General features: G+C 39.7%; 1 protein-coding gene across 12 annotated transcripts in view; it reads left to right on the top strand.

Annotated features, from left to right (window-relative positions):
* Nucleotides 1–22643, top strand: part of PCGF3 (polycomb group ring finger 3) — a 62048-nt gene that overhangs the window by 7883 nt on the left and 31522 nt on the right. For 2 of the 12 annotated variants that reach the window (XM_049796392.1, XM_049796393.1), the window contains exon 1: nucleotides 10920–13935. The exons of 2 other annotated variants lie outside the window; for them this stretch is intronic. The gene's annotated coding sequence lies outside the window, so the exon portion shown is untranslated. Of the gene's footprint in view, nucleotides 1–8161; nucleotides 10889–10919; nucleotides 13936–19582; nucleotides 20191–20238; nucleotides 22634–22643 lie in introns of those variants that run through there. 8 more of the 12 variants (XM_049796383.1, XM_049796387.1, XM_049796385.1 and 5 more) reach the window with 7 other exon arrangements.

Here is a 22643-nt window from a genome sequence, read left to right as displayed (position 1 = left end):
AGCATGCAAATGAAAAAAAAAAAAAATTTCAGCTCGCTCTCCTCCCAGCCTTAATCCAAAACCAAAAGAATGAACTTTTTTTCCCCCTGAAATTACTTTTTCAAATGCTCACAGTGTATGAAGAGGTCTACACATCGTACATCCTAAGAGAAAAAGTATTTCAGATGCCCAGGATTTTCTGTGTGGAGTTCACTGTGAGACAGGGTCTGTTCTGTCCTTGTCAGCCAAACTTTTAATGATACATATTTCTTGTGAGGTATTTTATTAAGTTGTGTTGTAAAGAATGGAGGGAAAGAGTGTCAGTGAAGATGTCATCTATTTAAACAACGTATTACATCTTAATTAATGTTTGTAAGTTACTTTCATTGTCCCTTATGCCATAGTTTGGTCTCCAAAAGCAATTCTTGGTGAATTGCAGAGAGGAACGAAATCAAAGCCTGTAGCTACTGCTAGTAGGTTGCAGTAGTTAACAGCTTGCACTGAAAGACTGTTTCTTCCCTTTTTACTCTACATGTCATACATCCACCTAGTGTTTGAAATTTGTTGTAGGTAGCAATAAGGGTCTGTGAAAGTGATTTTGCCTTTAAAAATTCCTGGGAGGAGACTTCACATGTGCCTGGAATGCAATTATTATGATACATAGCAAAGGTAGTGCTTGTTTATTTACTTATTTATTTCTTGCATGGACTGTCAGATGCTGTTTATGCTGAACCTTTTCAGAGAATATTTTCTTGCTACAGTTTGTGTTTAGTTTGTACAAATGTGCAGCTGAGGAGTTTTGTTGGTAATGGCCATCTCTTTAAATGGTAATTGTCAATTATGTGGTAATTCTGTAAGTTCAGTATGTTTTTAATGATCGATACCTTTTTGTATAGAATGAATGAAAGATTGATATAAAAAGCTCTAGCTCATGGATGACTTGCCACTGCTTTCTTTGTAACTTGCTGCTTTCTGATCTGCTGCTGTAGATTAGAAAGATTCTGCAGTGTATCATAGAATCATTATGTCGTTGTGAAGTGCTGTTGTGAATGCCTGACTCCTCACAGCATAAAAGCCACTGAGTGATTACTTGTCTGTTTTCATACTAGTTTTCTACATTGCTGTCTCTTTTAAAAACAAACAAAAAAACCCCACCAAAAAAGTTGGTCTACTGATACATTCGTCTACTGATTTTATTTTTTATTAAGTCTGTTACTTTGTTTCATCTGTTAGTGTTGTCTTTGTTTACTTGAAGTTGGAAAGAGCTAGCTGCTTAGCTATTGTTTTTTGTTTCCATTTCTTTATTTTCACCAACAATCTTGCCATACCTACAAAAGCTGACATCTGTACTTGTTTTAAGGGATTCTGAGGAGTTTTGTGCAAAGATCTAATACAGAGCATGTCTTCAACTTGTTCATGGACTAAAACTAAACTATCTCAGAGGCTGTAGAGTACCATTAATCACCATGACTGGATAAGGGACAGCAATTTAACTTCTGTACAAAGATGTGTCTTCTATACTTATGACTCTGGAGAGACAGACTTGAGCATATGACAAAATGACTATGTACAGATCTGGGAAGGGAAGCTTCTGTTCAGGAGGTAGTTAATTTCTCTTGCTAGCTGGAGTATGTGAAGCTTGTGTTAGTGCTGCAGCAGGTGCTGAGTAAGTTGTAGTAAGGGAAACTGGTAATTGCTTACTTTCTCTAAGATTCTTTTAAGCAGTTGGTATTTGGCAGTTTAGAGAACGTTTTCATGGCTAATTCCTTATTAAAGTGTAGATGTTACTGAACATAAGAAGGGAAATGCAGACCATCGTTTTGGGAGATCTTACTAATGTATGCTGTAAGAACAGCACTTGAGAATTATGGCTGACAGTCAAGTTGATCGATCTAGCTCTCATTCCACCTGCCTTTTTTCTGAAGAGTTTCCCCTTGCTCTTCAACTACATTGAGCCTGTACTGGCATAAAGCTGCCTTCATCCATGGCTTGTGCTAATATTCTATACTGTGAAAATAAGCACCTTGATGTATAAGGAATTTTTGCTTCTAGGTGTCCTTCTCTAGCAAGGAGGGTGGACAGTTGCAGCAAGTAATTTCTAAAACCACAGAAATGAGGCTCTCAAAGCCTTTACACAAGTGAAACTAGTCTCATGGTGAGACTATTTTGTTGCCTTAATTTAGACCTTTCAGCTCCTGCCTACTGCCGAGCAACTTTTCTCTGTTTTAAATAAAATAGCAGAAGCCAGGTCACAGGTCACAGCAGTGATCAGGTCACAGCAAAGAATTCAGTTTTATAAATGCTGAATCTTCTCATGCTATTGTTTGCCACTGGATTTCTCTGTCAAGAATCCTTGTTCATTAAACCGGTGTCGTGTTGCAGCGTTAGGACTGACAGACAAGATAGTGATTTTGTAATGGTGTTGCTCTTCTTTTTGGTCAGAGTTTGCAGAACTCCCTATTAATAATGGCTTTGATGCAAGATTTAGAATGACTGAATGATACTCCATATGTTCTATGAGGTTTTCTTGAACTGTGACACATTATTAGATTATGCAGTGAAAAAATGTCTTAACAATTAAATTTTGGAACATGGCCAGTGAAACATCAAAAAAACCCCAAACAAACAAAACGCACCAACAAAATAAAAAAAGGTTTGATAATTGTAGGTATCTTTTTCTGTGAAGTGTCATTTCTTTGTGGAAGATAATGCATGTTTTTGTATCAGTAGACATTTAACTTCTTCTGTCCCTTCCTACACACATGCAGAACACTGGATCTAATGATGATGATGAGGAAATTAAAATTAATGGAATGTGAGGGCTTTAAAGGTATAATTTTTTCTACAAGTGTAAGTTTTCAAAGACTGTTATGCTGTTGAGAATGTTGTGAACCTTTTTGAGCTGGAAATTTAGAGTGTTCTTCAATCATTTGCAATGGCGTTGAGTGGGAAAGGATGGTTGTTCCAGTTCTTAAATGATAAAAATCCCACCCCCCAGAAAAACCACTAAAAAAAAAACAAACTGTGGTGAGTTAGACAGGTACTTGAGACTGCTGGTTTCTGCACTCTTTACTTGAAAATGTAGTACTTGTTTTACATAAGTAAACATAGCAGTCTAAGGAAATTTCAGAGATACCAGGCTTCGGTTGTTGTCTGAAAAGCAGATGCGTTTCCCGGTGTGCAATGAGCCAATAACTACACACTCAGGAGAGACATTATATCATATTTGCACAAAGATGGGTCCTAGGTGGTAATTCCACAAAGCTAGCACACCACACCGAAGAAAAAGAATGTATTTATTCTGTTACGTGATTACTAAAAACCTGCCTAAATTTACATTCATTGGTTAGTAGTCACCATCTCATCTACTATTGGCCAGTTATAATTAAATTAGCATTGTTTGCTATGTAGATTAGCACACATGCTCCTTGCAGGTGTGTGGGGGGCAAGTTCTTCCAGCCTGGAACTGAGTCGCACATCGTGATCTCCCCCTGCCACCTTTACCTTTCCCCCAGTTCATGCTTCTTTGGCAATCATCTGGCCTTTGGCACCTTCTGGAGCAGAATGTTTTTTTTTATCAGTCACATCTTAATTAGGTGCAGTTATCCTTAACGTTTCTTTTCTCTCTGATGGACCTTGAGTATTCTTGCCAAGTTGGCAGTGCACACACAGAATCCTCAAAACATCAGGGCCTAGTTGTTCCAGGGTGTCCTTACTCTATGAATGCCAACTGTGTGCCTTTCTGATTACAGCCTTACTTTTTAATTTGATATATACAAAATACATCTTGCATAAAATAGTCAAACTGTTTTAAATCTCCGAGTTATTCTTCAACAACGTCACTGTAATGATTTCATTAAGTCTACCTAAAGTGTGAGGTGGAATCTTTCTTGTATGCAATGTGACTGATCCCAAACACAAGCATCTTAAGATAAGTTCAGAACTTCCAGCCTACGAGAAACATGGGTGATGAAATTTAGTTGTGAATATCTTCTCTGTTTTGGTAAAACACACTTTGAAACCTCTGTGCTGCCTGCTGCTTCTAATGGCTGAAGTTATTGTACTTAATTGCTGAAAAGCTGTAAAGGTAAAAAACTGTTAAGATGGCCCGGTTAGAATATCAGTAGCTTAGGGCTACTCTTCATGTTCTTGTTCTTTTTTAGTATGGTAAGGGTGGCATGTCAAAATAAGCCAAGAGCTGCAAAAGCTAGAATTACTGTATTGGAAGAATGTTTTTTGTGCTTATTGCATAAGTGCAGTTTTTTTCTCTGTCCTTATAGTCTATTTCATTATAAATGGGAAAGAATTAAAAAAAAAACAAAACAAACAAACAAAACCCAAGAAACAAACAAAAAAACCCCCCAAACCACCACACAGTAAACTAGATTACACTTTGATGTTTAATTTTCTCTTTTTTTTCCAGGAGAATAACCTTTCTTTTCTTCCCCCTTTGTTCAAACTATTTTTCAGTTTCCTTTCTATTACCTGTTGAATGTTGCCAGTTCTTTCCTAACTCTTCTAAACTATTCATTCTTCTACTACAAGTATACGTGCTATTGTCACTCTAATCACAGTCTTCATTTTAAGTGAGTGCTGTTTATATTGAAGCCTATTCTCAGTCGGTTTGAGTGAAGTTTACACTGGTACAACAGGAGAAAAGAAGAGTTCACCTGAAACACACTTGTTTTGTCCAGGTTGCTGGTTTTTCCCTGCGTTTGTACTCTTGACAAGTGCCTATTCATTGCCTTTGATTCTGCAGAGGGCAGATGGCCCTAAGGGTTTTTTGCACAGCTGTGGAATAGAGGGCCTCTAAGTGTCTTGGCAGTTCAGCTGCTTCATTGCAGGTTGATGGAAATGCCTTCTGGGCCTTCAGCACAGTGGCTGGCTGTCCACTGTCTTTCAAGGGGAATTTGTCATGTGTAATGGATGATACTTGAATGAAAGACTTACCATGAGAAATGTGTGCTGCATGAGGCCTATTGGGCTGACACTAAAGAAGGGTCTGCTAGAGTAAGAGCCAATGCTGCTTCATGACAAGTGCACCTTCTCTAATAAGTGATGATTTTCTTGTGGTATTTTAGTATGGCTATCACTGGTGGAAGGGGAAGGAGAGAGGAAGATAGCAAACAAGCAGCAGTGTAGCTTGGCTTAAAGTTAGGTAACATAACTCGGGCTAGAAGCGTCATGGTGGGATTTGAAAAGTTCCATGCTACTGTTGCAATCAAAATAGTTTTTCACAATATGTTTATCTTGTAAGGCATTAAAACTGAAATTTTTGATTGAAATACTGTAACACATAACTGAAGTACTGTAGATTTCTTCCTAAAAGCACCTGGAAAGATAGAATTGGCTACTTTAGATATTAGTCTCTAGTGTCATAAGCATACTCAACTGAAGATTAATTTTGTTTTAAAAATATTTAACTTTAAACTTTAAAGAGTCCCTAGTATTTCATTTATGCTAAAGATTCTACTCAGCAAAGAAGTAGAAATGACAATTCATGTCTCATGGAAAACTTGAAACTTTTGGCTTTAGTCTGTTCAGCTCAGGACTAGTACATTTTGGTAGTTTACTTGACACAGTCCAAGGTATTTAGTGAAGCAAATAGCAAGTCCTCATAACAGAGAAGTCGGATGTTACTGTGTTGTCTCCAAATATTAGGTCTGTTGTGTTCCTGCTTATTAAAAATAATCAAGCCTTTTGCAGGTAAAATGCTGTTGCATTTGATTAGGTTGTCTTGACTTGTACAGTCAGTTTTAACAATGAGAAGTGCACTGATGCTGGTTTTTATCCCTTGTTGAGTGTTTCTGTACTTTGAAACTTTTTGGCAAGTATAATTGTATCTTAGCTTACTTTTGGACTGAATCATCTCTTTGAATGGGCTGGGTGTGTGGTCAGACTGGTGTGTTTGTTCAAGTAAAGGGGCAGATGTGCATAGCAGAGTGAGAACTGTGGAATAGAAACACAGCAGGCCAGAACTGGTTTGGCACAGGATGTTGTCTGAGTCCTTGATTAAGCTGGTGGAGCTCAGGATGCAGGTAGACTAGACTTCACAAGTTGTTTTGGCGCTGTCATATTCTTCCCATTATGCTGAGCCAGGCAGTGTTTGAAATCCAAAAATGAATGAGAACTTGTCAAGAAAACTGGCTCTGTTCTGCAGTGCTATTTGCTATTGCTCAGAATTTGTCATAAAGGGTGTCAGTGCAAGTGATCTGCGTGTCTCTCCTCTCCTATTGTACTTGAGGTCTTAAAGTGATGATGAGCAGTTGCAACAGGTGTTTCCTATAAAACTTTGAAAATGGTCACTATAAAAACAGATTCTATTTAATTTGTGTTAACATCTAGTTAAAAGAAAGTTGTCATGTGCCTTGCATAATGCCAGAGTTCTCTGCTAGTTATACTCACTGTACTTTGTATCCTCTAAACATAAAGAACTTGCAGAATACCGTCTGCTGTAAAATTAGCAGTGTTGTCTAAATTTGATCCAATGCTTCAACCCTGTACAATTTTCATTTTTAACATCAGTTGGATTTATGCTGTGAAGACTCAAATCTAACTGTTTCTCTTAAGTTCAGAATGTCTAGCAGTGCACACTCCTTCATATTGAACAAAGTGAAATGCTTTTAAAGATAACGAGGGGAAATTGCTTGGTTACTTGAAAAATATGCCACAGTAGTGATGTAAAGTATATTTTTTAGATTATGATGCCAGCCTGTTGCAGGTATATTGACAAAGAATTACAAGCTATTGGAGTAAACTTCGGAGATTGTAATTTTTTTTTCTGCTGGCAGTGATTGACAAGTGTAGCTTTATTCCAACTGTTAATGGGTTGATGTATTATTGAAATGATTTATATGTCTCCTTTTTAAGAAAAAGGAAGTTTTTAATAGCACATTGTACCGTATTTTTTAACAGAGGGAAATCTGGCAGTCTTTGGAAGTAACATGTACAAGCCTCTGGTGCTTTTGTTCTATTGTAACACCTGCAAGTCCCAGCTCTGATGGTTCTGATTTTGTATTGCATTCTTGTATCCCTTCCTCAATGTTTTCACTTTAACAAATGTATTTTGAGAGAGGAAAAAAAAAGAAAAAAGAGGGAAAAACTTGTCAAAACTTAAGTTTAAAGACTTCAAGGTAATAATTGGGGCAATCAAATCCCAGAAGATATGGAGGACTGGTTTTGGTGGAAAGAAGAAAAGCTTTTCTGCTCTGTTGATTAAAATCCTGCTATATAATTTAATACTAAATAAAAAATGCTAACTATTCAGGTTTGTTTTTACATTTGTAGTCAATTGAAAGGCTAGGATTGTGTCTGGGGTAAAACTGCAGCAGCAGGAGTTCAAAGGAGACTAGATAACTGTGCTACATCGTTGGTTCAATTTGTATCTGAAAGGTGGAGGTTAGAACAATAGGAGAAGTGTGAGCAGAGTGCATCTTAAAGCCCTCCTGGGGTTTCAAGAACAAAAGAAGAAGGATCATGCAAGCTCCTTTTAATTTGTGTTGCATGGTTTATGGGTAGCTAACTTCATGTAAGTTACTGGGTGTACATTTGAATCCAGAAAGAATACAGAACACATACTAACCATTTGCAAGGTATGGGGCAATTCTAGCAACGTTTCCTCTTCTTCTGTAGTAGCAGCAGAGAGACAATTATTGGACACATCAGTGAAGTCGAAAGCTTTGATCACTGAATTTTTTTAACCAAAGGCACGGTCAAGTAATTTTTCAGATCCTTTAAAATCTTTCAAGCTTTTTTGGCTTAATTAACCATCAGGTGCTGTAATCTGGGCTTAAACTACGTGGGGATGTTAAAAAGAAAAGTGACTGCTCATAAAATATGCCTTCAGTTGAGTTGTAGCACCTTCCCCGTTCTTACCTGCTGGTAGCTTGTGGCTTCTCACTGCGGATTTCCATTTAAACAGCCACTGTTTATGGGGCTGCCAGTGTGTCTGGAGCAGTAAGTGGAGTCAGGCGACTGAAAACCTAAATTTTTAAAGGCCTTTTACTAAATACCAAGGGGAATTGTCTTTGGTTCCTATATGAAGATTCTTTATCATCGCTCTTTCAAAAATAGGTGATATTTGCATGAGAGTGGGGAAAATTGTGGTTTCCGATGGCGATCTGTAACTGCTTCAGATAAAAGGTATAAAAATCCTGGTACTCAAGTTACCTACCAACAATACCTTTTCTTTGTCTTTGTTAATAAGTTGTTGGTTTCTGGGGTTGTAGAATCACATATAACATTTTATGTAACTAGATGTTTTCATTGTAGGATTAGGATTTTTCAACAGTGGAAGTTAAAACATATGTATGTAAGGGGAAGAATGAAGTGGAAATGTAACAGGATTTCAGAGTATTGACAGATACATTGAATGCTTGCTGTTCCTCACTATTGGAATACTTCTGCAACTCAAAACCAGTGAAAGCAGCTGTGTGAAAATGGTTTCTGTGGAGGGTAAGGTACCAGCTGGCCTTAAATGCAAACTTGTAGAGGTTTGCACATAATAGTCTGGTGAGTTTTAAAAACTCTGTCATCCCTGTTAACAGATGAATGCAAAAATTATGAAAGATACTTGCTTGTCCTATGATTCTTTGTATTTAATACCCTCCCCCCCACGATGGTACTCGGTCTGCTGGGGTGTGTAAAAGGAGGGCATAAAATTCTTGGTAATAAAATTTCATCTTAGCTTTCTCTAAATGGGCTTAGTATTGTGGTGATAATGGACATTGTGGTTAAGTACCACATCTCTAATTTCAGTGATGTTGAGTACAAGCAGAGCAAACAAAACCAGTGAAAGATACCAAATTTTAAAAGAGTTTTGAGGTTTCCAGAACCTTTTTGTCTTGCCCTTTCCCTTCCCTCTGCTTTTCTGCTGCTGATTCCTACTCCATCCACTATATTACTTGCCTCAGAGGTTAAAAGGAGGAAGTGATTGTGAAGGCTGGGTTGAAGATGAGAGGATCCTGCTTCCCTTAATAGCTGGTGCTGCAGGTGCAATGGAACTTGAAATTTTCATGGTGTTGCAGTAGAGTCACCTCATATGCTCTCAGTATGCACGTCTCCAGAGATGCTGCTGCTCATGGCTGATCTTTTGCCAAAGACACCTTTCCTCCAAAGATGAAGAACTTCAGTACTGGTTCTAAAGTTTGGAGTTCTGATGCTGGTGGTTGGCATCTGGTGCTAACAGTGATTCAGTATCTTAGGTCTGAAACTTGCCTGGCTGGCTAGGTGCCTCTTAGTGACTGATGTAGGAAAAGTCAATTAACTCTATCCTGTCTTAAATGATAGAAATTCACAATACTAAATGTTCCTGTATTTTTGTGGTAGTATGTTTACTGCCATTTTAAATGACCATTCAAGAAACCTAGCAAAGTTTAATCAATGTTTTTTTCTTTCTGAGGTTTACAGTCTAGCTTTATGATATTAATACACACAACCAATAAAATTTAGGAACTCTGACTGTAGTACGCTGCTTTTGAGATGGCTACTTTATTTGAGGGAAAAAAACCCCAAACCACCATATAAACAACCTTCCTTCCTCCAATAACTTAATATGCTTCAAGAAATAATAGAAAATTATTTTTAGCCCCTCTTAAAGTACTCTGAGAATTGGATTAATCTTGCATTTTGTACACTTTTGGCTAGTTAAATGAATGCATGATTTTTGTAATTAATGTTTCTTTCTCTGGGGTGAGTGCTTTTGCCAATCAATAGTCAGCTTTTTTGTTTTCCATTTTACATCTTTATATTTTACTTTTATTTTCCCCCTTTTTCTTTTGTAATATAGCCGCAGTCATTTGCATTAGTTCCAATGACTTCCGAGTATTGATTTTAACACATTGTGGTACAATGAAACCTGTATGGAAATTTCTAAGCTCAAGGTAGATCACTGTAACTGCACTTAAGGTAGCTTTTTAAATTAATACCCTGATTGAAAGAAAACTGAAAAGCTATGAAAAAATTCTCATATCATGTATTCTGATCATGTTTTATTTCTGATAAGAGATGCCTGCCATCTGTTGCCACTTGAAAAGCATCCTATTGCTGTATTATGAGAATGTGATGTCTTCCATAATTACACTTGCCAATGTGTCTTGGGTGGATGTAATACATATTTATCCCTTGCCTTACTCTGTATGAAGAGTTGAGGCAGTAGAAAAAGTGAAAGAGAAAGGATGTGGGGAATAACACACTGGGGCTGACCGTTGTGATGGTAGGTGGGAAGCAATCAAGTAAGTAGGCCAGGTTGCATTTAGTGTGTATATACATTTTGCTTACTTTAAAAATCTGCTATTCTCTTACTTTTTACTCTTATTGCTCCTCTTCCTAAACGGAACCTTCTAAAATGCCAGCTCTGATTTAGTATTGATGCTTTATACATATTCATATAAGGCAATTTTCAATCATCATTGTTTGAAGTCAGGAAAACCTTAGTCTTGCATTTCTTTGCACTGCGTTTGCTTTCACCTTCAGAGCTGAAGGCAGCTAATGCCAAAATCTGTCTCCAGCTTGATAGAAGCAGGGTGCTTAATTTCTGCGCTCTTTTGAATTTTCATTTGTACATTTAAAGTATGCTTTCATTTTCTTTCCTTATGTATACTCCTGCAACAAAACTCTATAGCGGGCTTCTACACGAAAGATTTGAAGATGTTACAAGTAGTCTTTACAAGAGGGGATTAATAATGGATGCACTGCAAATCAAAGAATTGAAGGTATGGCGTAGTTTGCATTCATTGGTCTGCAGTTGGCATACTGAGAAGGAAGAACACATATTTATTGTCATCTTTGAGTTTGCTGTGACCTTGCTGTATCAGGGGCTCCATCTTAGAGAAACATTAAAAGTCTGAAGTATTGTCTGGATCATTTAGTTAACTTTGCTGATGTGTCCGCCATCTCCCGCTGTCTCTAGGTAAGTAAACAAGGCTTCTGATTACCTACATTAACTGAAGTGTAAGACTATTACAGATATTTGGGAATGTTTTTCTAAAGTCCTCCTAAACTTAGCTCTTACATAGTTTATGCATGTGTTTTCTTTCCATAGTATGTGTTTAGCTTAAATAAATAACTCTTTCTGCTCTCTCCTTATAAGTAGCAGTCATACTGTCCTCTCAGGCCAGGATGTGATAGGGGAATATAGGAAGGGCAGAGGTTTTTTTTCATTCACACCGTTCTAATTGTGATAACCCTTCCTGGTATTTAGTCCAGTTTCATACCATTCTTCCTTAATGTGTTCAACTAGAATTGAATATTATTTCAGAAAGTGTTTCACCAATGGCTTACAAAATTGCACTGACAGCAGACTGTGGCTATTGAAACTAACCTGTGACACATTCTGGGTTAATATATATATCTGATCATGGCTGCAGTACATATTGCTAATGTTTGAAACTTGTGCTTTCAACACGTTTGGATGGAAGGCACTGTATATGGGGTATTTTATATTACTAAGTCATGGTGACTATGAATTCAGACCTACTATGAACCTAATAAAGCTCAACATTTACAGAAACTGAAATATGAGTCTCAATGCAGGGATGACATCCTTCTTATTTGCAATGTTATATTATGCTAATGGGTAGACAAAGATGTAGATGAGTTTTTAAAGTACAGTAAAATACTGCATATTACAACTCTCTACTCTTTTGTCTTTTTATTGGCAAACTGGTATTTATTGTATTTAGTTGTTGTTATTCAAGGAAAAACAGTTAATTATTTACTTGATTTTCAAAGTGTCTTCCTTAATGTAGTGCTTTATAAGCATCTGTTGTCAGGTGAAAAGTTAAAGAAAATAAATAACTGCCATAATTTGGGTATTTGTATATCTCTCTTGCTGCAGATGCTTTGAGGGATTAGTTGTCTGATCATTTTTAGCTAAAATTTAGCAAGCAGGTAGTAGTTGTTTGACTGTTCAGGACCCTAATACAGTCAGTTTTAATACAGACTCCAAATCTAAGTAATGTATGAGAGAAAATATTTAAATAAAAACTTAGAGTAAAATGTCTTAGTATCCAGCCCTGGTATGACACCTGTGTGTCGGTAACTTTGTAACTAGTAACTTTGATTTTTTTATGATTAGATGCCAAACTGAGATAGAATGCTTTGTTGTTTTTTTTGTTTGTTTGGTTTTTTTTTAATATAGTTAACATTTTGATAGTACTTTTGTGAATTTTTGAAGAAAGTTAATTCCTGTAACAGCTGGGAGGAGGCGGTGTTTGATGTTCCTCATTCTTCTCTGCAAAATGAAATGACGGAAAATAAGGTACCAAAATCTGTGTGAAGAGGCATAGGACCTGGTTTTGAATCACTTGGTTGTCAATTGCATTGCTATTTCTTCTGCCTTGCTGAAGTCCTTTTTTCCTCATTATGTCTTTTACTAATAACGTGCAAGACAGAAATTTTGAAGTGTCATCTTTGCTGTTTTGACAACTTACTCCAGGGCATAATTCATTTTGTGTAGACAGAAAGAGGTGTTTTATGGAAAATTATTGGATAGATCAGTCCCTCATTATACCATAACAGGTAAGTACGTGGGGTGAATAAAGATTGAATAGGTAGATCTAATACTACTATGTCCTGATTATTACTTCTACTTTATCTCAAACTTTTGTGTCACTCTTTACATGTCATTTATTAACAGTGGTGTCTTGTATTTTGCATTGAAATGAATGAGACCTGTGTAAAAGTGAATGTGTTTTGCTTTGGGGTGGACATTTCTTAAGGTACCTTAGTGCAACTGTTAGTAATGTTGTGACTACACCCCAAGTAGTTTAGCTTGTTAGTCAAGTCTCCTCAAAAAAGACCAAGTACTCTTGAACATAATGGATCAAAGAAATGAGTAGTACATGGTCATTTTCAGAGGATGTGTTTATGAAAGTGATGTGATATTAGAGTCTCTTCTTTTTTTTTATTACCTGATGGCTGACGTTGACATTAATCATGATCTGACTTCTCTAAAATAATGTGACAGACTTTATTTCAAAGAAGTTGGCTAAAGATCACTTTATTCTTACTTCGCTTGACTTGTCTAGTCACCAACTACTCTTTGACTTTTGATCATGAATTAAATTCTTAAAAACTTAAGAGTAATGTGTAATGACTGCTGAATAGTAACAATTTCTGACTTAAAAATCTGACTAGTGTAAAACCCATCACGGAAGCAATCTCTAGGGTAGTAATATTGAAGATCGAGTTATACTTACTACATACAGGCAATTTTACTACAGAAATATTCAGGCAGATCTTAGTTTGGTTGCTAGGTGGTTGCAGGGAGGGAGAGAAAAAACATCTCGCTCATCTATCTAGTTATGGAACCAAGATTAGAGATTTAAAAAACCCAACAAAACAAAACTAAAACAACCCTTCCAGTTACCAGCTCACATAGTCAGTTTAAAACTGGGTTCATGAGCTTTGGGGTTTATTTTAAATTTTCACCAGTATTCTTGTGGGGTTAGTAGTACTCTTGTATTAATTAAAACTTCTTAGATGTCTGTCTTGAAGGGGCTTTTACTTGCTGTCCAGAAAGTAAGATGGGGGTTTTTTTGTTGTTCTTTTTTGTTGGTTCTTGAGAACAGTGCTTAAAAGAAATAGACTTGGGAATATTTCAGAGAGAAAAATGTGATAGCAGTCTGGAGCTTTAGGTACTGTTCTGTTCCGGTTGTCCTTCTCTTTTCACATTCCCTTTTGCTTAGTTGTGTGACTCTGGCTTTGTGAATGTCTTTTGTAGGCCAAGTGTTCTTGATGCCAGGAGGCAGTACCTCTGACACATTCAAGATACGGGGAAGAAATAAATAACTTGCCTGCAGCTTATGAAGTTATACCTTCTAAAGAAAGTTCCTGATCTATTAGGGAACAGTGAAGTGTCTCAGCACTCCCATGCTCCTTCTCTCCCCCTCCCCCCCCCAATATTGGAGTATGTAAGAACAAAGGCATGGTGACTTTCTAATCCCTTCATGAAAGGTAAGCACGTTCTGATAATATAAGTTTTATATACGCTTTGTGATATCCTAGTTTTTATCTTGATGGACCCACTTAGTGGATGATGGAAAGGTTGCGGATGTTATCTACCTAGACTTCAGTAAAGCTTTTGACACTATTTCCCATGTCATTCTCCTGGAGAAACTGGCTGCTTGTGGCTTGGATGGGCATATGCTTTGGTGGGTAAAAAACTGGCTAGATGTCTGAGCTGAAAGAGCGGTGGTGAGTGGAGTTAAATCCAGCTGGTGGCTGGTCACAAGTGGTGTTCCCCAGGGCTCAGTATTGGGGCCAGTTCTGTGAAATATCTTTATCAATGATCTGGATGAGAGGATTGAGTGTGCCCTCAGTAAGCTTGTAGACAACACCAAGTTGGGTGGGAGTGTTGATCTGCTGGAGGGTAGGAAGGCTCTGCAGAGGGATTTGGACAGGCTGGATCGATGGGCCGAGGCCAATTGTCTGAGATTCAGCAAGGCTAAGTGCCAGGTCCTGCACTTGGGTCACAACAACCCCATGCAGCACTACAGGCTTGGGGAAGAGTGGCTGGAAGGCTGCCTGGCAGAAAAGGGCCTGGGGTGTTGGTCAACAGCCAGCTGAATATGAGCCAGCAGTGTGCCCAGGTGGTCAAGAAGGCCAATAGCATCCTGACTTGTGTCAGAAATAGTGTGGCCAGCAGGAGCAGGGAAGCGATTGTCCCTTTGTACTTGGCACTGGTGAGACCACACCTGAATACTGTGTTCAGCTCTGGGCCACTCATTGCAAGAAAGACATTAAGGTGCTGGACCATGTCCAAAGAAGGGCAATGAAACTGGTGAAGGCTCTAGAGAACAAGTCTTACAAGGAGTGGCTGAAGGAACTGGGGTTGCCTAGTCTAGAGAAAAGGAGGCTGAGGGGAGACCTTATTGCACTCTACAACTACCTGAAAGGAGGTTGTGGCAAGGTGGGTGTTGGTCTCTTCTCCCATGTGACAAGGATAGGACAAGAGGAAATGGCCTCAAGTTGTGCCAGGGAGGTTTAGATTGGATATTAGGAAAAATTTCTTCACCAAAAGGGTAATCAAGCATTGGAACAGGCTGCCCAGAGAAGTGGTTGAGTCACCATCCCTGGAGGTATTTTAAAGATGTATGGATGTAGTGCTTAGGGACATGGTTTAGTGGTGGACTTGGTGGTGTTAGGTTAACATTGTGTTAGGTTGGACTCAATGATCTTAAAGGCCCTTTCCAACCTAAATGATTCCATGATTCTATGGTCTTTAGTGAAATTAACTTAAACCTGTGTTTTGAAATAGCGATTATGAAGGAACTGAGATTGGGTTGTAATTGGCTAGAAGCTCAACTAGTGGACAATGTTGTGTTGGCTGTAAGAATCAAGTTGTTAAGTCACACTTAGTTGTGGCAGGCAGGCAAGTCCCTGAAAGAAATGTTAGGGTAGTGGCTTACCTGAATAATTATGTGCACTTTGTGCTGTGTAATTGAAATGGTTAGGTGGTTAAACCCATTTTTTTTCTAGTAGTAAAGGCAGCTAGTGTTTTACATGTGATAATAAATAAAGGCTCTTTATTCTAAATGTCATATTTTAAGATAACATGAACTTCAAGAAGCTATATTCTTCCTTCATGCTTCCAGTTTCCAATACACAGAGTAAATGATAGCATGGCTGAGTTAAAGTCTTTGGAGGTTCACCCTATGCTTAAGTATATTTGTTAGACTATTCTGGATTTGGAGGAGGAGGGAGATAGTCTTTCATCTAGCTTTAACTGGATTTAAAAAATACATATGATGACTTCCAGGCATGATGACTGTTGTGTTTTTTAATTGGGACAAACTCTAAATATTAAGGGGACTTCACAAAATGTTAATTTAGCAGATTTTTCCAGTGGATTTCCTTAAGGGATCATCTGCACTATCTTAGACCTGAGCACACAGAAGTAAAGTTACACTACTTGGTCGTGCATGTATGTTTGTCTTCTTTTCTGAACTGCAGCTGAAGTATGTATCTAATTGTCAGCAGTTTACTCTGGCATTCATATGTTCCACAAGCATTGCTGTGAGAGACTAAAAGGGATAACTGTTTCTAAGCATGCAGTAGAATGCCCTATATTGATAGGTCTGGTACAGACAAAATAATACTTGCTCATTGGCAAGCTGAGAAATAACTTCTTGGAAGAAGAACTCCTCCTGGTGAGTGTCCATCCTGTGTTCTGCACCCTCTGATTAAGTATTTCCCTTTTGCAGGGCAGAACAACAGCTTACGCTTACTTTGCTTAGAATCATAGAACCATAGAACAGTTTGGGTTGGAAGGGACCTTAAAAGATCATCTAGTCCAATCCCTCTGCCATGGGCAGCAACATCTTTCACTAGATCAGGTTGCTCAAAGCCCCTGACCCTGGACACTTCCAGGGATGGGGCATCCACAGCTTCTCTGGGCAGCCTGTTCCAGTGTCTCACCACCCTTGTAAAACTTTCTTCCTTATATCCAATCTAAAGCTACCGTCCTTCAGTTTAAAACTATTGCCTTTTGTCTTGTCACTGCAGGCCCCAGTAACAAGTCTCTCTCCATCTTTCTCATAAGCCCCCTTTGAATACTGAAAGGCCACAATAAGGTTTCCCCAGAGAAGTTGCTTCTCCAGGCTGAACAACCCCAACTCTCTCAGCCCTTGCTTATAGGAGAGGTGTTTCATCCCTCTGATAATTTTTGTGGCCCTTATCTGGACCTGCTCTAACAGGTCCATGTCTTTCTTTTACTGGGGGACACAGAGCTGTACTCTACAAACGTATGCGTTACTCAGGGTGGGGTGTCATGAGAGTGAAGTAGGTGGGGAGAATCACCTCCTTTGATTTGCTGGCCATGCTTCTTTTTATGCAGCCCAGGATACAATTGGCTTTCTGGGCTGCAGGCATGCATTGCCGGCTCATGTCCAATTTTCTTCTCATCAGTATCACCAAGTCCTTCTTTCCTGGGTTGCTCTTGATCCCTTCATCCCTCAGCCTGGATTGATATGGGGGATTTCCCTGACCTAGGTACAGGACCTTGCACTTGGCCTTGTTGAGCTTCATGAGGTTCACATTGGCCCACTCCTCAAACCTAGCAAGGTCCCTTCTGTCAAGCTTATCAACTACACCACTCATCTTGGTGTCATCCACAAACTTGATGAGAGTGCACTCAATCCCACTATGTCAGTGATGAAGATACTGTGATGGTCTAACAAATTGTAGCCAATGTCTCAAACATTTGTTAAAGAACTTTGGTGGAGAAGATGGCCTCTGTAAAAGTGCAGGAGTTGTATGAACAGGAAAATGGGGCTGGAGGAGAAGGCCCCATGGGGGGTGGGACTGTGCTTCTCCAAAGCCACACTTCCTTATCTTAAGCAACCATGAGAAGCAGCACAATGTATGTGCCGGAAGGAAAGGTCAGACAATGGTCATGCCTGCAGGGAGGGAGAAGCAACTCCCTGATGATGCCCCCCCAAGCCCACCAACCCCTTTCCAGAGAATCCCAGCAATGTGAACTGTGCATGGCGAGACCACTGACTCATTTCTGGAACGTTCCTGAGCTCACACTGCACTTGCTCAATGATGACAAATCCCCACCTACAGGGGTGGACCCTTTAGTATAAAAGAAGGGAGGAGGAGGTCTTAGTCTGCCCTCTGGAACTGGACCTCTAGGCTGGCTGGACCAATGCTGGACCCAGGACTGGTGAAATCCTTTTCTTTTCTCTTTCTTCCTCTCTCTCTCTCTCCACAGCCCGCTACGCCCCACCCCTCCCAACAGTCCCTACACCTCATCCTTTTAAACATAAAACTGTTGACCAAGTCTGGGACTAGGAGTGGATCTAGCTGCCTCTGGGCTCTTCTTTGAGAAGAAGTCTAGAAGGCAAGGGGGTCCACTCTGAACCTCGTGTCTCAATGGGAGGGCTCTCATTTTCTTGTTCTTTTTTCCATTTCTTTTTCTATACCTCCCTTCTCCTTTCAAATAGTGGCTTAGTGACATGATGCAAGGTTCATATTGATAAGTTCACTTGTACTTGGGCAAGGTTAGCTTGGTTGAATAAATGTTGATTGTTGTTGAACTCCCTGGTGTCATTTCACCTCAATTCTGACAAAGGAAATCCACAAACCTGCGTCATCCCAACCTTGGGATGCGACACACACTGGGTAGTACTGGTCCCAGTACAGACCCTTGGGGGACACCACTCATTACTGGCTTCCACATGAACATTGAGCCATTGACTGTAACTCTTCGGAGGGCCATCCAGCCAATTCTTTATCCATCTAACAGTCCATCCATCAAACCCATCTCTCTCCAATTTAGTTGGAACGTGCTTCGGTGAACATGATTGGAGACACCTATTAGGTTACTTGGTAAAGCTCATCTATACACCCACAAAGGAGTGCAAAGAGGCAATGGTGGGAGAGATGGGATAACGATACCCTGCCTAACTACTTGCAGGAGCTATCAGCTTGTCAAAGGCCCACCTCCACAAGCCCAGAGAAGCACCAGGGCACAATGGCAGGCAGGGAACCCAAATAGAGGACTTGGAGAAGGGCACACCCCATCAGGTGTGTAACCTAACCAGGGCTGCTGTCCTTGGAAAGCCATCAGCCCCATTGTCCAGACATGACATCCATGACCATGACACAATGCCTGAGTGCCTTTTGGACTCAGGGCTGGAGGTGTTACTGCCAGGGGTATGGGACGTATGGGGTGCAGGGGAAGAGCATTTTGGGATTGCAAAGGACTTATGGGATGTTTCATGGAGGAGCAAAAGGCAGGGGAAGAGGGGCATTTAGGTGATTTGGGGAGGAACAAACACAGGAAAACAGAAGGGCAAGGGGCTTTAGAAGACCAGGCATGTGTAAGTAGTTGGCTGGTCAGTACATGTGTCTGGCCATGCCCTGTGTCTCCTCGGTGCAGTCTGTCTTACTTTCTCAAAATCCTTTCTAACTCCTTCCTGGGTGAGGGGTGTTCTGTTCAGTGTGCTTGTGTGTCTGTGGGGGCTTGAGTGTCAGCAGCTGCAAGTCAGACCATGGGTCGGAGGTCCTGGAGTGCCAGCAACTGGAGAGACTGGCATGAGCGGACTTAAATGCCAGCAACAGGAGTGGGACCTCAGGTCACTGAGGCCCATGCGTCCATTGTGCCAGGAACTGGAGCAAGTGAGGGTCTGGGTATTGCAGCTGGAGTGGGACTGCAGGACAGGGGCAATGTGTGCCTGACTGCCAGCAGGTGGAGAGACTGGAGTGAGTGAAACCAAGTGCCAGATGCTGGAGTAGGACCAGGGGTCAGAAGCCTGTGTGTCCCTAGTGCCAGTAATTACAGTGAGTGAGTGAGCATTAGTGAAGAGCAAGCCAGGCTAGCCTGCATGTAGGTGAAGTGGCCAGGTGTGTGCCTCTCTAGTGGGGAGGCTGGAGGAGGAGGTGGCTGTTGGAGTGACCAGGTGAGTCCGGCTGGCTGCCATGGACACTGTAGGACCTGGGGATCTCTAAGGGTGGGAGTCCTGGTGAATGTGAGGCTCTAAGGGCAAGACCACAGGGGACTGGCTACTGGGAGACCAGTGGCGTGAGTCAGCCATTGGTGTGTATGTGTGCCTGGGTGTCTCTGAAGGTGTGAGGCCATGGTGGGGGTAGTTTGAGGGGAACTACTGGGGGAGCAGGAGAGTCCCAGCAAGCTCTGTGTTCGCATGTGTGTGCACAGACCCCAGGCAGTCTATAGCAGCATCTGGAGTGGGGCAGTGGCCTCAGGCATGTATGTCCAGGTGACAGTAATTGTGGAGACTGGGGTCCAGGGGACAGCTACTGGGCAGACTGGGGGTCTGAGTCCAGCTGCTGGGTGCATCCACCTTGCACCTGTAAGTATGTACTCTCACTAGAGGACCTCCATTCTGCTCAGCCATAGAGGGGAGCAAGGTGAGGCTGTTGGTGCTGTTTGTGTTCATGTGTTTGCTGTTTGTATCTGTCTTGGTTGATCTGTTGTCACTGGCTGTGTTGTGTATGTGTTGTATATGTGTGGTCTGTGCATGTGTGCCTACTGGAAATACAGGCTCGGCTTCACTACTAGTTGTATCTGGGGGCTAGGAGGTGCTGCAGCGTTGCATCTTGGGTTGCCAGGTGCAGCCTGATTTTCCCTTAAGTCTGCTTTGGTGCTCTGCCTTTCACCTCCACCATGTTCACCAGTGGAGAAATCAATCATCGCCCTTGAATCTTTTCAGAGGAGAAGAACAAATCCTGTAAGTAGGCTAAAAGGTAAAGTGGCTTTCCTTACAAGAGTATTGTAATAGAGGATGGCACTTATTGGTGTAAGTAATATTAGATGATTTAAAATCCTTCTTTGGGACCAATTGTGTATTAGTTTTTAGTAGTGTTTTAGCCATGTAACAATGAGGCAAATACTCAGAAAAGTGAAGGAAGTAGCATACTATTCTTGCAGGCCATCTCTATTTTTTCTGAGATGATGAAAAATTAATACCCTAATTTCCACTGGAACTGGAGAAACCCAACCTGTTGTTTAGTTCATATGTGATGTGATCTCTGCACATTGCTCAGCACACCCATGAAACGTGCACAGAACTGAAATGCAGTATTCCACTCATCAGAAGATAAACCTAAAATAACCTGTCCCCCTGAACAAATGCATTGGAAGCATGCTGCTCTCTGTATCCTGGGGGTAGTTCTGATTTCACAATGATGTCAAAATACTATGTACTGATTCAAATTAACTGCATGCTGTGTTTGTGCTCAGTAGATCTTTGTTTTAAGAAGACAGAGACAACAAATGTGTAAAGGCTGTTTTTAATTTCTTCTGTTTGGGTGGGGGGAGTGTGTCCTTTTTCTGTGTTATTAAGATGTATACCTGCTTTATTGAAGTTAGGGCACTGGTGCCATCTGGTGGTGTTAGTACATTCCTACAAATGGGAAAAACGATTTGTGAGGAGTTCCACTGAGGTGTGAGAAGTTTCTGGCATGATACTAAAAAGAGTACATGGATACATTTGCTGCCTTACCATATAATTATGTGGTTGAAGTAAGTCATAAAAGCCTGCACATGGGCTGTTAACCATAACTTGGCTTGCTAAAGCAAATTTAAATCTATAGCCATATTTTTTTCTGCTCAACAAAATGGTTTGGGTTTAGTAGTTTATTTTACTAAATAGTGCTTTGCAAACACAACATAAAGAATTTTATTGAAGTTTACAATATTTGAAAGCTCAATCTGGAAGAAGAATTTATTTTGTTATTGCATTTTGCTAAACCCAGCACAACCTTCTCACTGCTAGTATGTTTGAAGTTACTGTTCTCTTTAAGTAGATGGCTACATTAAATTTGAAAGTAAAAATTCAACAACATAAACCTGACAACAGTTGAAATAAACGACTTTGACATTTGAAGCTAAAGCAAACACAAATACTGTTTTCTTTATCCTTCCATCTCTTAAAAAAGGTGTTCTGCATCTTAAGTTGTTTACCTGAGGTAATGTCCTCATCGTTCTGTAGAGTACTGTATAGGCTTTATTGACCTTGTTAGCAATGACAGTAGAACTACAACTACTTCTTCAGTTGTCTTGAAATAAATTTCTAACACTCAAATATCTTGCCTTGTGATGGAAAGATTTGCAGAAGTGCAAGGTACTTAATATTATGTTGGTGTTTTTTTTTAATTTGTTTCACTTCACTATAATTCTTTTGATTTGTTGCAGGTCAGCATGATATTATTCTAATAAGTTACTGCTAAATTAATTTCCTTATGGAGCAGAGGTCTGTCTGTTCAGCCATTAACAATTTATATCTTTGTATTGCAATTGGCTACAGTAACAGGCTATTTTTATGTTTTAATCCAGCTAGTTGAAGAGACACTTCAGTTGCATCATGCTGAAAGCGTGAATGAGATTTCCCTTTAACCAGGCATTAGTTCTCTAGTTACATGGTTATGTTCACCGTGTTAGGAGCCTTTTTTGGATCCTATCTTGATGGAATGAGGTGTTTGCAGGCCTGTTCAGCTAATGTAGATTGTGGAATTAGATGGAAACAGCTGTTAAAATTGAAAATACTTAATAGTATTTAAGAATTTAATATTAATGTTTAAATTAATATTTTAATAGTTAATTTATCAATATTTATTTTATGTCTTTGAGAATAATTAAACTGGCTGCCATAGCAAGGACTGTCTTTTTTTCTACAGTTTAATTTAACTAGCTGTAGACCTAGGTTTGTCTAATGGGTTTCATCTGCATGCAGCTATAAAGAAAAGCATGTGAGGCTTATGCTTGGCATAAACCAGGCCATCATAAGCATCAGATTTGAAAATTTTCTTTCTTACACTAAGTTTCGGGTCTGAGTAAAGTTCCATTGTGTAATGTTTTGTCTTTAGAGCTGTGACTTTCCCTTTAATGACACTGTCCTTGTGAATTGAGGTATACCTGCTGCTTCTATTACTGTTGTCATTAAGCTTTCAGTGCTATATGACCTTAGTACCTTTCAGTAATTATTCAGCAAAATCACTAGCATTTGCCACATAGAACTTTTTTTCTCAGGCTCTCTCCACTGTGACCATTACATTTCTTTTTAATTAATATTATTATGCTATATTCCAGCAAAAGAAAAATATATGTGCTTATCCTTTTAAAATAGAGCAAGGTTGTAATTGTTTGTAAATCTTTCAGGCATTCTCTTCAGTTCTGGATTTGTACCTGGTAAGAGTAA

Source organism: Accipiter gentilis, chromosome Z, assembly GCF_929443795.1.
Source record: "Accipiter gentilis chromosome Z, bAccGen1.1, whole genome shotgun sequence".
Lineage (NCBI taxonomy): Eukaryota > Metazoa > Chordata > Aves > Accipitriformes > Accipitridae > Astur > Astur gentilis.
Note: the sequence above shows the minus strand (reverse complement) of the source record. Positions and strands in the feature narration are given on the sequence as shown.